Raw genomic sequence first — 15,223 nt, forward strand, 5'->3', positions numbered from 1 at the left:
AGACAAGGACACTTTGCTTTTCTTTTCCCCATTTTTATGGACTTTGATGTGGCTATAAGAGAGAAGAAAATTCAGTGGGCATGTGAGATTACCATCTACGAGTAGTTTCCACCAGAAATTCCCTCCATACATATATTATATAAAATGCAGATCGATCGATCAGTGCTTCATCCAAAAAGATATACTACCTCCGTTTCTTAATATATAACGCCGTTAACTTTTAATGTGATATTTAACTACTTGTGTTATTAAAAAATTATATATAAATATTATTTGTTTTATTGTTACTTTTTTTCATCAAATAAACTTTAAGTTAACTTATATTCTTTACATATCTATAAAAAAGTTTGAATAACACGAATGATAAACATCGTGCGAAAAGTTTACGTTACGAGTAGTATAAAAAACCGAGGAAATATAGAATTGTGGTACATATTGAGAACATTCGGCACAAGCTGTCTGTCCAATAATAACAAGACAGTGATGACACACGACAAAGGTCCACCACACATTTCACATGCACGTTGCGTACGTACCGGCCGGCCAGCCAGCCTAACATACAGCGTCATCCACGAGAAATTCTAAACAACACGTACGCCAGCCAAATATACTTGCTGATGATCTACAAATTCCATGTCAATTTCTCTAAAAAAAAAAAGAGGAAATTGACACCACCTGTCATCCTTCCATCGATGATGCTTTGTGTTCTAAAAATCTGAATCGTAATAGGGTCGGTCGACGAGGGTCGGTGTTTTAAACTCCGAACCCGTATGGCAATGCAATTTCGTCCGCAATCGTTGGCTTAGATGGGCCGGAGTGGGAATGCGACTGTCTCTCTTATGGTTGGGCCAGAACAGTATCACTGACATACATTTATTGGGCCGGAACAGGATTGGTACATCGTGCGGCCTGTTTTTATTAGGAAAAAGTACACCGAAGGTCCCTCAACTTGTCATCGAGTTACAAAATCGTCCCCTAACCGCAAAACCAAATATATGATATCCCTTATCTTACAAAACCATTCATTTTAGCTCCTTCGGTGGTTTTTACCCTGATTTTATCCGACGTGGCAGCTGAGTCAGAGTGGGACCCACATAGGCCCAGCATGTCAGCGTGTCCATGTCAGTCACTTCTTACTCTCCCTCTCAACTCACTTCCTCTCTCCTCCCCTCTCTACGAGCGGTGGACGGCGGAGAGCAGCAAGGGCACAGCAAGGCGATGCGACGGGCACGGTCGCCGGCGCAGAGGAGCACATCGAGGTCGGGAGCCGCCACGCTCCCCTACCGGCGTGGGGGAGGCCCTCCTACTCCGGCGGCGTGGGAGGGCAGGCGTGGGAGGACAAAGCGAAGGCGGATGGCACCGACGGAGAGAAGAAGGATGCCGCCGTCGTCATCCATGACCTCCAGCCTGCCCTCAAGCCTCCAGGTTGAGCAAATTCCACAGTACCATACTAGTTCAGTTTCCAGTGCTAATTCAGTACAAGATCATCAGAGACACAACTAAGAAAATTCCCTTTGCAAATGAAATCCTCGAACACAGCGATGCCAACTCAACGATGAACTAAGCTCGGACCAATCGCTACCGAACGGGAAAAAAAATGCCCATGCAAGCAAACTCCGATCAGCAGTTAGAACAGAGGCGAACATGACAGAGATTCAGAGAACAGGGACTAACTGCTGCCTACATCGATCTACCTAGTTGTAGTCGTGGTTGCAGGAGATGGAGGGCCGGTGGCGTGGGAGAGCAAGCGTGGGTGGACGAGGCGGAGGCGGATGGCGCCGACAGGGAGAGGGAGGACGCCGCCGTCGTTGTCCATGGCCGCACGTGGAAAGGCGGAGGCGGATGGCGTCGACGGGGAGCGCGAGGACGCCGCCGTCGTCATCCATGGCCACAGATCTGGCGGCCGCGCCGTCGGTGGCGGCAGTGGCGGCGGCGTGGGAGGAGGCCCACCTCTCTCACGTCGTCGCGGCCGCCGCCGGTTGCCGGCCGCCCGACCTCCTCCTCTCCTGCCTGGCACTATCGCCCCACCGGCCGGCTTGCCCAAACTGCAAAGAAAAGTGAGAGAGAGAGGAGAAAGGGAGAGAAGAGGGGAAAGAGAAAGTGATGACGTGGCCAACCTGACATATGGGCCCACGTGGGTTACGCGCTGACTCAGCTACCATGTAGGACAAAACCGAGATCAAAACCGCCGAGAGACCTATTGTGACCGGTTTTGTGTAGTTGAGAAACCCCACATATTTGGTTTTGTGGTTGGAGGACGATTTTGTATCCCGATAACAAGTTGAGGGACCTTCGGTGTACTTTTTCCTTTTTATTATGGGAGTCCCCCAGTTTAGGAATAAGTTCACATAAGGTCCCTCAATTTGTCACCGAGTTTGCAATTCATCCCTAAACCGTAGTACCAGGTATAAATCGTCCTTCAACTTGCAAAATCGATCACATTTGGTCCCATGGTGGACTGCATCCAGGCGGGGCAGGTCTCGCGGTACGTAGCCGGCGGTGAACTAGGGGAATTGAATTGCGGCGGGTGGGTGCTGCCGTGGAGGTGGACGACGGTGGGGACGTCGCTGCTGCTGGATGTATGGTGTCACGCGCGGTGGGATGTGCGACAGTGCGAGGCCGAGGCAATAGGTAGTTGTTCAGACTTCAGAGCTTAACGACGATGAAAGGCATTCATGATATATTTAGTGAAATATTTCCTGATCCGTCCATATCCGATTCCGTCTCCAATTAATCCGTCCTAATTTTCATGCAATCCATATCCTCCTCAAATAGCATGCATATGCAGTAGCTAGCTAGCGAATCTCATATTGTAACTCAATTACCCAAGCCAGCAACGCAATTAAACTAGCTAGCTAGGCAAGGCATGGACTGCTGCTCCCAGCTGTCGGGCGACCTTCTCACCGACATCCTCTGCCGCGCGCGCCGTTTGCCACGCCTGGCGTGCCATCGTCGACGACCACTCCCTCACCACGCAGGCGGCCGCGCTCCTCCCAAACCATCTCCGCGGCCTCTTCGTCGGCCTCAATGAATCGTGCCTCCAGGGCTTCTTCGCCCGTCCCTCGCCGCAGGCAGCAGCCGCCACCACCATCCCTGGCATCGACCTCGACTACATCGACGACCTCGACTACGACTTGGACGACGATGCCACCATCGAAGTCCACTGCAACGGCCTCCTCTTTTGCTCGATCGCCACATCGTTAACCCGGCCACACGCCAGTGGATGCGTCTACCTCCTGTCCCCACGTACGCCTCATTGCCCAGCATAATGTACAGTGATCAGGGCCTTGTCTTCGACCTAGTAGTGTCACCACACTACGTCCTCTGGATGCCCTACCTGATTCTTCATCGACTCCCTGATGCGTCTCTGTCAGATCAGTGGCCGCCATCGCCGTTCATCCTGCACGTCTTCTCCTCCACAACGGGGCGATGGGAGGAGAAGTCGTTTATCCTGGAAGGCGACGCCACCATGGGCACCATGGCTGATGTATGATTGGCAAGGGTACCTTACTACTGCAAGACTCACTCCGTCTACCTCCGGGGAGCGCTCTACATGCATTGCCAGAATGATTGCGTCATCAAGATCACACTTGCCGACCACAAGTATCAGGTCATCAAATTGCCTGGCGACTTTGCATCAAACAGAAAGACTAGTGACCCTTTCCTAGGAAAATCAAAAGACAGAGTGTGCTATGTATTGGTCACCAGTCCACGTCGACTCCAAATTTGGTTCCTCAACGAAACTAAATCATCATCATCATCTTTTTCTTTTTCTTCTTCTTCTTCTTCTTCTTCTTACGAGTGGGTGCTCAAGCATGATGTTGACCTAGGGCCGATAATACAAAGCTACCCTTGCAACCATGGTTGTCAGCAATGGATATGGCATAATGTTGACACTAAACAAGACAAAGATAGGGAATTACCCGCTGTAAATGACGTAGAGGAATTTGAATGGGCTATCGACAAGGACTCTGACGATGATGTTGATAACATTAGTGGTGCTAGTGAAAGCATCCACCGTAATGGACAACGTGTCTCCGTGGTACTCGAATTCCATCCTTTAAGAGACATCGTCTTCTTGTACGACACATAAATCATAGTTGTCGCCTATGACTATAGCAAGGCAAAGGTTCAAGACTTGGGTATGATGTTCCTATACCATAATACAGATAGAGTGGTAAGCTCATTTCCATATACACCTTACTGAATACGTGATTTGCCTGGAATGCGCTACGGTTGATTTTAATGTATATGGATATACCCACGTTGGATGACGGAGGCAATATGTAGTTGTCCAGACTTCAGAGCTTAACGGTGATGAAAGGCATGATATTTAGTGAAATATTTCCTCCATCCATATCCGACTCCGTCTCCAATCCATCCTAACTCATGCAATCCATATCCTCCTCAAATAGCATGCATGCAGTAGCTAGCAAATCATATTATAACTCAATTACCCAAGCCCGCAACGCACCGCAATTAAGCTAGCTAGGCATGGACTGCTGCTTCAAGCTGCCGGGCGACCTTCTTGCCGACATCCTCCGCCGCTTGCCGCTACACAGCCTTGCCGCCGCACGCGGCGTTTGCCTCACCTGGCGTGCCATCGACGATGACCATTCCCTTACCACGCAGGCGGCCGCGCTCCTCCCAAACCATCTCTACGGCCTCTTCGTCCGTCTCAATGAGCCGTGCCTCCAGGGCTTCTTCGCCCTTCCCTCGCCGCCGGCAGCCGCCACCATCCCCGGCCGGCGTCGACATCGACGACCTCGAGTACGAGTTGGACGATCCCACTATCGAAGTCCATTGCAACGGCCTCCTCTTGCTCAATCACCACATCGTCAACCCGGCCACACGTCAGTGGATGCGTCTACCTCCTGTCCCCCCGTACAGCTCATTGCCCGACATAACGCACGGTGATCGGGGCCTTGTCTTCGACCCAGTAGTATCACCACACTACGACGTCCTCTGGATGCCCTACCTGATTTTTCATCAACTCCCTACGGTGTCTCTGTCGGATCAGTGGCCGCCGTCGCCGTTCATCCTGCACGTCTTCTCCTCCACAACGGGGCGATGGGAGGAGAAGTCATTTCTCTGAGAATGCGACGCCACCATGGGCACCATGGCTGATGTATCCTTGGCAAGGGTACCTTACCACTGCAAGACTCACTCCGTCTACCTCCGAGGAGCGCTCTACATGCATTGCCAGAATGATTGCGTTATCAAGATCACACCTGCGGACCACAAGTATCAGGTCATCAAATTGCCTGGCGACTTTGCATCAAACAGAAAGACTAGGGACCCTTTCCTAGGAAAATCGAAAGACAGAGTGTGCTACGTATTGGTCACCGGTCTAAGTCGACTCCAAATTTGGTTCCTCAACGAAACTTCTTCTTCTTCTTCTTCATACGACGACAACGAGTGGGTGCTCAAGCATGATGTTGACCTAGGGCCGATAATACAAAGCTACCCCTGCAACCATGGCCGTCAGCAATGGATATGCCATAATGCTGACACTAAACAAGACAAAACCAGGGAATTACCAGCTGTAAATGACATGGAGGAATTTGAATGGGCTATCGACAAGGACTCTGACGATGATGTTGATAACATTAGTGGTGCTAGTGAAAGCATCCACCGTAATGGACAACGCGTTTCCGCGGTACTCGGATTCCATCCTTTTAGAGACATCGTCTTCTTGTTAGACACAAAAATCGGAGTTGTCGCCTATGACTATAGCAAGGCAAAGGATCAAGACTTGGGTATGATGTTCCTATACCATAATACAAATAGAGTGGTAAGCTCATTTCCATATACACCTTGCTGGATACGTGATTTGCCTGGAATGCACTACGGTTGATTTTAATGTATATGGATATACCCACGTTGGATGGAGGAGGCAATATGTAGTTGTTCAGACTTCAGAGCTTAACGGTGATGAAAGGCATGATATTTAGTGAAATATTTCCTTCATTCATATCTGACTCCGTCTCCGCCCACGGTGTCGCCGCCGTGCCCACCACGCTGCCCACATTCACCACACGCCCGGAACACCGCGACACCATGTGCGGCGCCACGGCGCGCACCATCCGGAGCTGCCCGAGGAAGTTGATGTCCATGGCGTGCCGCACGCCGGCCTCGCCGTGCAGGCGGAGCTCGGCGAGCGGGCCCGTGCACCCGATGCCGGCGTTGTTCAACAGCACGTCCACGCGCAGTGGCGAAGCTAGGTAGTACTAGGGGGGGTTCCTAGGCACCCGGTTCCAAAAGAAAAATTAGTGATTAATTTGATAGGAAGATAGTACATAAAGAATGTGCTTGAGAAAATATATTCTAGACTGGTATCTATTTTACATAATTAATTATTGTGTACTTTTTGAGTTGAAAGTTAAGGTAATATTATTCACCAGCCTATTAAGAGGTCAACATGTGCATTTTACTAATATTAGTGGGTTTATTTATTTGGTATGCAATTAAATTTGTTCTCTGCTTCTTTGTCAGTGCACTCCACTGTTATCACCGATGATAACAGCGCGCAAAATACATTATAATTTACTGTGATATTGCTTAAAAAAATTATATGCTACTATATAGTGGTGCACCCTCTCCATTTTTCTCTAGCTCCACCCTGTCCGCGCGCCCGTGTGCTCGGCGAGGACGCGCTCCACGGAGATGGTCGGCGTCGAGGTCGGGAACGTCGGAGGCGACGACGCGGCAGCCGATCGAGGGAGGTGAAGGCCTTGCAGTACTCGTAACCGGTGCAGCCACTCTAGCTGGGCTCCGACTCGCATTGCCACCGCCGCCGTCGGCTCAACCGCTCAAGTGCAAATATATGCAACTGGCGAATCGACGATCATCTCCTAATCTACACTGCAACAGCATGTGAATATATTTCATTAAGTATATACAGTATCTGTTGTCTGCACTTTTGGCTTTGATAGGTTAATAGCTGTCTGTCTACTGTTAGTTGTTCAGACTTCAGAGCTTAGATGTCTTAAGTTTGGACAGTTTGGACGAAGTTGTGCCCTGTGTGTGCTGCCGACTCACTCACCGCAAAAGCCCGCGATAAACTAATCAGTATGATTTTAAATTTAGATTTGTACTTTTGCAGTGTAATTCATAGAAGTTAAACAACTAATTAATGACGTGAATTTTTCAATTATCAGGCCCATCTTTGATATAACGTGGCTGAGAAATTGATACCGGATGAATGATGTTGTTTGACATCATCATCAATGATTTCGCTTCTAATATTGTCCAAATAAATTTTTAAGATAATATCTATGATGTTTTTCATCTAAATAGTATTTTTGGGCAATTTTTATTTCCAACCATCAAAACTGGAATTGAACGGGGTTTCCATAAATAACAAGAGGTGTTAACGGTGATGCGAGGCATGATATTTAATGAAATATTCCCTCCATTTTTAATGTATGATACCATTGACTTTTTTTATACGTTTGATCATTCTTCTTATTAAAAAAATATGTAATTACTATTTATTTTATTGTGATTTGATTTATTATCAAATGTTATTTAAGCATGATTAAAATATTTTTATATTTAAAAAATTGAATAAGACGAATTATCATATATTGATAAAAAAATTCAATGGTGTCGTACATTAAAAAAACAGAGGTAGCAATTACTACCCGACTAAATCAATGGAGAGGGATTAGAGGCACTCTATCTATACTACTTTTTAGTATAAAAAGTAGTAGTTTATCAAACAATTTTCTTTTCTGACCCTAAAATTTATTCATCCAACGGCTTATATCGAGAGATCAACCCCTGCAATTAGCAATCCCCACGTCGAAATAAGGGGCTGTTGCAGAAATTAACGATCGGTCAAAAGAAAAGAAAAAGAAAAAAAAATCCCTCACGCGTCATCCCGCCACCTCTCGTGCGAGCCCGCCGCCCCAACTCCGCTCGCCGGGCTGCGCTCCCGATTCCCCTACCCCGCCGACGCCTCCCGCCGGAGCCGTCGTCGTCGCCGAGGGAGCGGGCTGCATCGCCGTTGCCACCTCCTACGCGCCCACCGCTTCCCTCCACCGCCGCCGCTTAGCGGAGTAATAGTGTGGACGTGGTGTCAGTGGCGGACGCCGGCGGGCAAGAGTTGGCCGGGGAGGCGCCGGTGTATCCTGCCGAGCAGCCATCAACAGGTACTACTGACTACAGCTCCCTCAACACATGTGAGCATGCTGCATACTTTGGTTGACTTGCATGGATTTATCTAACATTTTGGTGTGATCACAATTTAGCCGGAGAAAATAAGAACTGTGTGTGAGCTTAACCTCAAATGAAAACTTTACTGAAAAAATAATAAATCACTTAGCTACCATTTTTTTATTTAGCTACAACTAGCCAGCATTACTGATTGTACTTTAATTGTACTTCAACTGAGATGAATTTTTGCTTTGCTTATCACAAGATGAATTTTTGCCAGAAACATACTTACTAAGATGCATTGTTTTCCTCTTGTGACAATCTTCTTACAACCGAAGTCTAAGGTCAAATATACCACTTCCTACTTTTCATGCAAGCATTGAACACTGAAATTACATTATTTCTCCTCGTGGCATCTAAAGGTTGATTTTGATTCTTAATTATTTCTGTACCATTGAAAGGTACCTCACACTGTAACCATTTTTTTTCTTTTGAGATCACGTGGGGAGCTAACACTAGCATCGATGACTCTAAACCAGGTTATTCCGGTTTCTGACGTACATGCTTTATGCTATTTCACTCGGTGAATTACATAGTATATGTTCTATGCTATTTCGGTTTGTGACTTCTACGTTGCTACAATAAAAAACGATGCCAACGCCACGCCAGATTTTCCAACACAGTCAGATATATTATTTGTAAAATCAAAGGTGTTTTTGATTATTATTCTGTGATGAACAATTGGGCATTGGAGATTATTGGTTTTGTTATTTGGAATTTATTCACGAAGTGGTTTAGGAGATGATTGGATTTACAGGTGAATTGCAGGATTGTCATTTTATGTGACCGGTCAGACCGGGCTCTGGTAGCCGGTCAGACTGGCGTGTATTGCGCGGTCAGACCGGCGCAGCCCGTGGTCTGACCGGCCGATACTGTGTCGGTTTCGGTTTCGGGTTGTTTATTTGGATATCAGAGTTTATTTCATGATTATGACTTCTAGATGGATACTATACATATGTAATACTATTGTTTGCTGCTAATAAGTCAAGTTGGAGATAGCTTGGTCTCGGAATATGGTTTTTTTGTTTGTTCCATATGTAGGTGACTCGATGTCTCGGGAGAGTATTTGCGGTGATGGACCGAGAGTCGGCTTGGGGATAAGACGACGTCTGTGGTGGTCAGAGATCATGCGGGATACTTAGGCTAGAGTTGATGCACGTGGTTGATGGAGATTCCATATGGCATACGATGGAGTTATTATGTGCGTATGGGATGCGGAGTTGAATTTGGAAGGAGTCCAAATTTGATACGATTGGTTATGTAAAGTTTCTTTCTTATACTAGTGGGTTTTCTAAGGTGTTTAGAACTCCTAGTATGAGTTTGGTTCATGGCTTTAGGCTGCCTACCTCATGTATAAATAGAGGGGGAGCGTGAGGCTTCCCGGTATCGCTTTAGAGAGCAATTGAGTTAAGTTTTGAGTTAGGGTTTCGAGTTTAGTCGAAATTTTTGTAAGGAGTGCTGTTGGTGCACTTTGTAAACACAGAGAGAAGTAATAAAGTTGTCATCTACTTTAAGAGTTCTTCGATTTGTGTTTCACCGGGTTTCGGCGGTTTAACCGACGACTCACCAACGGTCGGACCGGCGGGAAAGTGGCGGTCAGACCGGCGGGAGCACGGCGGTCAGACCGGCGGCGGCGACAGGCACGGCAGGCGACTTCGGCGATCAGACTAGAGGTTCAACACTGGTCAAACCGGCGGATCAACTTCGGTCAGACCGATCTCCATCGATTTCGAGGGTAAATTTTATTTCCGCTAAAAGTTTTCGGTTTTTAGGTATACCAACCATTCACCCCCCTCTCTGATTGGCTTAGTTCTTGTGATTCGATCCTACATTATTTGCAAAGTTTTACCTTCAATTCACTTTCCTGCTATTATTAATATTAATATTTTCCTGGCCACAACATGTTTTTCATCACATAATGGTTTGATTGTACTTTTCTATGCCACATGTTTTAGGAACAGACGCACAAGTAATTTCGAGTTTAGTAAATTAGTACAGGTTTCTCTTGAGAAGTAAAATCTTTTCTCTCAAGATATATATGTGTTTTCTTAGAAAAAAATTCATTTGTAATATAGTAGTAAAATCAATTAGGATCGTCAAATCAAGGCATAATAGTAAGATTTAGTTTGCACAGCTAGCCCTCTTAATTTCTATTAGTGCCACGTACTTTTTAATTTCTTATGCTGATGTCTGACAAAATTTTGTTTGTTTCCTTTATGCAGTAGAACATCAGCTTATGAGATTTGAAAGCAACAAAAGGGTACCAACTTTACACCCATGTAAAATCTAGTGATTTCAGTCCGTTCTATGTAGCTATTTTGATTTCTTCACCTTCACATTCTTATGAGAGCTGAAAGCTATAAGCAGGGTACCAACTTAATACCCATAAAAAATCCAGTGATTTATGTCTTTGTTCTATCAACTTAGCCTTTGTTTCAATAGAGGACATCAAGTTTGTGCTAGAAATGATAAACACCAACTGGATGGTCATGTGGGACATCAAGAACATCATACGAGCACCTCACCAGCACATGGCTATGATCAAGAGGGGTTTGCTCTACCTAGAGTAAATCCATTGAACTTTAAATTTTAATCCGCGTGTACTGGCTCTATAATGGATTTGAATTTCTTTCCATGTGTCAGTAAAAGTAAACCTATTGCTGCGTGTACTGGCTATCTACTGATTTGAATTTCTTTCCATGATTCAGTAAACCTGCTGCTGTGGATGCCAACAGTGAAGATGGATTTGTTGGACATGATCCTATTACACGGTTTGAGTTTTTCTTGCCCCTACTTGCCATAATCTACATCAAGTTAAATATTTCCTGAAGTTTGCTTTTTGGTTGGTAAAATATTGCAAGGTGATGAACGAGACTTCGAGTGGCCCCTGGTAATTACTTATGAAATCATTTAAAATTCGGGCTATTTTCATACTGCCTCTTGGCGTTTGCTATCCGTTTAATATGCTTGGCAAATGAACTTGAATTAGTACAAGTGGACCTTTAGATTTGTATGTAGAAGGTCGAGATGTTTGCAAACGGCATATGAGTGGAGTATTTTGGAACATTACGTCATTACCTTGTCGCTGTATCTTCTGATTGAATTGAGTGATCTAGAATTTAGTTCCTACTGTAGAATAAGGATAGCTCCAGAAATTGATTTTTGTTTAGTCCATTTATTTTAAGCTATTTGTTAAGTTTATTCTCAAAGTATTTAATTTATTGTACATAATCCACAATAATAATTAACTTAATAATATAATCAAACGGGTCTAAATGATAATAATTCACACCGTGTAATGCATGCTCTCAACCACCTTCTTGTTAAATGCATGGAAGCTCACCAAAAGCTGTTTTAAAAAAAAAAATCTCTTGTAGATGATTGTGATATCTATGTTTTTCGAGATGATAAATATAATTGGTGGATTGACTCGAGAATGTTTTGTAACGATCTGTGTCTTGCAAGGCAGGCACTACGTCAACAAGTTAAATAGTTTCCTTGGTGTACTACTCTTTGAAAACGTTATTACTGTAACAGAAGGTAGATAGGACTCCCTCAAATTTTAGTTCTGTGTGATTATATGAAGCTAGGTAGGGGGGGTCTGACCGCCTCACTGATCGTTAATCGATCTTGAAACAAAAAATAAAATCTGAAAATTATTTGGCACTTGAATAATTATATTATGTGTTTTATTTATTTTATTAGCAACGTGGATTTCACGTGCACACTTACTGGTTTAACTAAATATCGCACATTATAGAGTATTAAATACCCTATGTAGTTTCGCACCGGCCCGTGCAAAGAATTGGGGGAGCAAAATTATGGATATTTCATTGTAATTGGGGTATCCGTCACGATGGAATATGCAGGAGGGATATGCGGCTGCTTAATAATTTCCATTGCCGTTCATGCTCGATCTTTGGTTGTAAACTAGTAATCATGCACGTGCAATGTACGTTTTCATATTACATATTGCATCAACCTAACATTTTGCTGTCACAATATGTTTGCAAGGCGATTTATTTCAATGCGGTGATAAAATAAATAAACCAAGCTTCATGTTAATTCCCATTCAAGCTAAAAAATGCAAAAAAAGAGAGCTGATTGTTGCATACACAGAATACGATAGCACATGAAATTTATATTGGTAATAAATAAATCGCTGAAACAAAGAAGGAATTAAACTTGATTTTTATATAATCAAGTCAAATTTGAAAGAGAGTAATGGGTTTTGAAACTAATAATAACATATTATTATAAAAATATTGCTATTCCATATATTTCCAAACTGAAGTTGGATCGTCCATTAAGATTGATTTGAGTTGATTATATACTTCGGACCTTTAGTTCGAAAAGAACTCTTCTTGAAGTTTAACTCCATTTAATGTACATGTAAACCCCCCCCCCCCCCCCCCCAAAAAAAAACGTACATGTAACCTAGTTAGTATTTTGCGAACATAAATTTCAAATATCCATTAATAAGAAATATATGTAGTATTTGCAGATATTACAAGTCTACAACTTACTGTTTAACTGTCATTCATTTGTTTTGAAAAAAATAATCAATCAATTTTCAATCGACAGAGCACAGTTGCCACCCCTTATGAGCTCAGTTCTGATAAGCATCTCCTGATAACATAGTTTGGCCGAGGGTAGCTCTTCTGTACAAGCATACAAAAGGACATACATGAGAACTATAATTGTGTTAACACCAAATAAATGGCATAGAAAGAACAAATTTTGATTTAATTAGATTAAGACAGTGACAGTCGCATATCCAGCTTGTGCTTGTAGCCGGTGTTGTTGATTGACTGCTTGCTCATGCTGAAGTAGCCCAGGCAGATCTGCACCCAATGTCCCTACATCAGGAGCATACTTTCTTGTGTTAAGTTCATGAGAGCTTGCCAGGCTTGTGCTAAGTTCATGGCAGCTCCTGAAGTTTCTGAATTCATCGTCTTTAGCTTGATCTCCTCATCAGATGGAGCAAGCTAGGGTCTTCATAGGTGGCTGACTCTTTGCACCGCCGCCACTGTGGAACCATGATGAAGTGTTTGTGTCACCTATTCATATTGGAACTGAATTTGGTAAGGGTTGGTCAGATATCTGAACCTAAAACCAGCGTTGCACATACTGAAATTTGAAGCTGAAACTTCTTACCTGGGCAGCAGCACATTGTAGTCAGCTGCTTCTTTGCAAAGTTCTCCTATACAAGTTGCAAAATGAAATTATTATGAGTAAATAGTATATGTACTATTGACATAGTGTGAGCAGAGCACTATATGGCTTGGCACTAACACTCTAGATACTATGTAGTGAATCAAGCAACAAATAATGTATACCTTATGAATTCTGATGTATAATCAAACGGGCCTAAATGATAATAATTCACACCGTGTAATGCATGCTCTCAACCACCTTCTTGTTAAATGCATGGAAGCTCACCAAAAGCTGTTTTCAAAAAAAACATCTCTTGTAGATGATTGTGATATCTATGTTTTTCGAGATGATAAATATAATTGGTGGATTGACTCGAGAATGTTTTGTAATGATCTGTGTCTTGCAAGGCAGGCACTACGTCAACAAGTTAAATAGTTTCCTTGGTGTACTACTCTTTGAAAACGTTATTACTGTAACAAAAGGAAGGTAAATTTAAAAATATACCTCTTTTTTCATTATGTTGCGTTTATATACCTATGTGACGAAAATTTACACAAATATACCTCTCCCGCAGTGTGGTTACGCGGAACCGAGACGGTCCCACACTACCATTCCACGGGACTGGTGGTCCCACAGCCCAGCCATGCGGCACCGCCTCGCTCCCGCAGCCCGGGAGAGCGGTATCGTGGTGGCACGTGGGGGACGCAACCACTGCGTCGGTCCCGCGGACCAGCCGTGTGGCACCGCGCGGTCACGCAGGCCGGCCGCGCGTGACCGAGCAGCCCGCTCCACGTGCATGTGCTCTGGTCGTGCATGCACACATATCTGGTCAATGCCGCAGTGCAGGCCTGCGTGACCGCGCCGGACGCGCCGGTCGCGCGTCACCGCAGCGCGGGACCGGGCTGTTGCGCGCGGGAGCGGGGGTGTCCCGCGAGGGAGCGACGGTCCCACGTCCTCATTCTGCGGGAGCGAGCGGTCCCGCGTCCCCATTCTACGGGAGAGATATATTTTTACAATTCTTCTCCATGCATGTATATAAACGCCATATATTTCAAAAGGAAGTATATTTTCAAATTTTTTTCTAACAAAAGGTAGATAGGACTCCCTCAAATTTTAGTTCTGTGATTATATGAAGCTAGAGCCTGACCGCCTCACTGATTGTTAATCGATCTTGAAAAAAAAAATAAAATCTGAAAATTATTTAGCACTTGAATAATTATTTTATGTGTTTTATTTATTTTATTAGCAACGTGGATTCCACGTGCACACTTACTGGTTTAACTAAATATCACACACTATATAGTATTAAATACCCTATGTAGTTTCGCACCGCCCGTGCAAAGAATTGGGGGAGCAAAATTATGGACATTTCATTGTAATTAGGGTATCCGTCACGATGGAACATGCAAGAGGGATATGCGGCTGCTTAATAATTTCCATTGCGTTCATGCTCGATCTTTGGTTATAAATATTAGTACATGCTAATTAATTACTACTTTCGTCTTTTTAAATAGATGACACCATTAATTTTAAAATAATATTTGATAATTCATTTTATTTAAAATCTAGTGTAAATATACAAAAGTACTCGCCATACTTAAAGTTTATTTAATGATAAAACAAGTCATAACAAAATAAATAAATTATATATATATATATATATATATATATATATATATATATATATATATATATATATATATATATATATATATATATATGCGCGCGTGCGCGTGATGGACCAAAATAAGAGCAAGTTTAAGTGCAAGTATAATAGCAAGCTATAAGCCAATTATAACCACATATGAGAAGAAAAGAGGAGAGAATAAGGGTGTGTTTGAGGAGA

The 15,223-nt window shown here is 43.8% G+C and overlaps 1 long non-coding RNA gene across 1 annotated transcript; it reads left to right on the forward strand.

Annotated features, from left to right (window-relative positions):
- Positions 1-1,041: 1,041 nt before the first annotated feature.
- Positions 1,042-7,110, forward strand: LOC127756907 (uncharacterized). Its single transcript, XR_008013329.1, has 2 exons — positions 1,042-1,425; positions 6,616-7,110. It is a non-coding gene; the product is annotated as an uncharacterized LOC127756907 (long non-coding RNA).
- The last annotated feature ends 8,113 nt before the right edge of the window (positions 7,111-15,223 follow it).

This window comes from Oryza glaberrima, chromosome 12 (assembly GCF_000147395.1).
Source record: "Oryza glaberrima chromosome 12, OglaRS2, whole genome shotgun sequence".
Classification (NCBI taxonomy): Eukaryota; Viridiplantae; Streptophyta; class Magnoliopsida; order Poales; family Poaceae; genus Oryza; species Oryza glaberrima.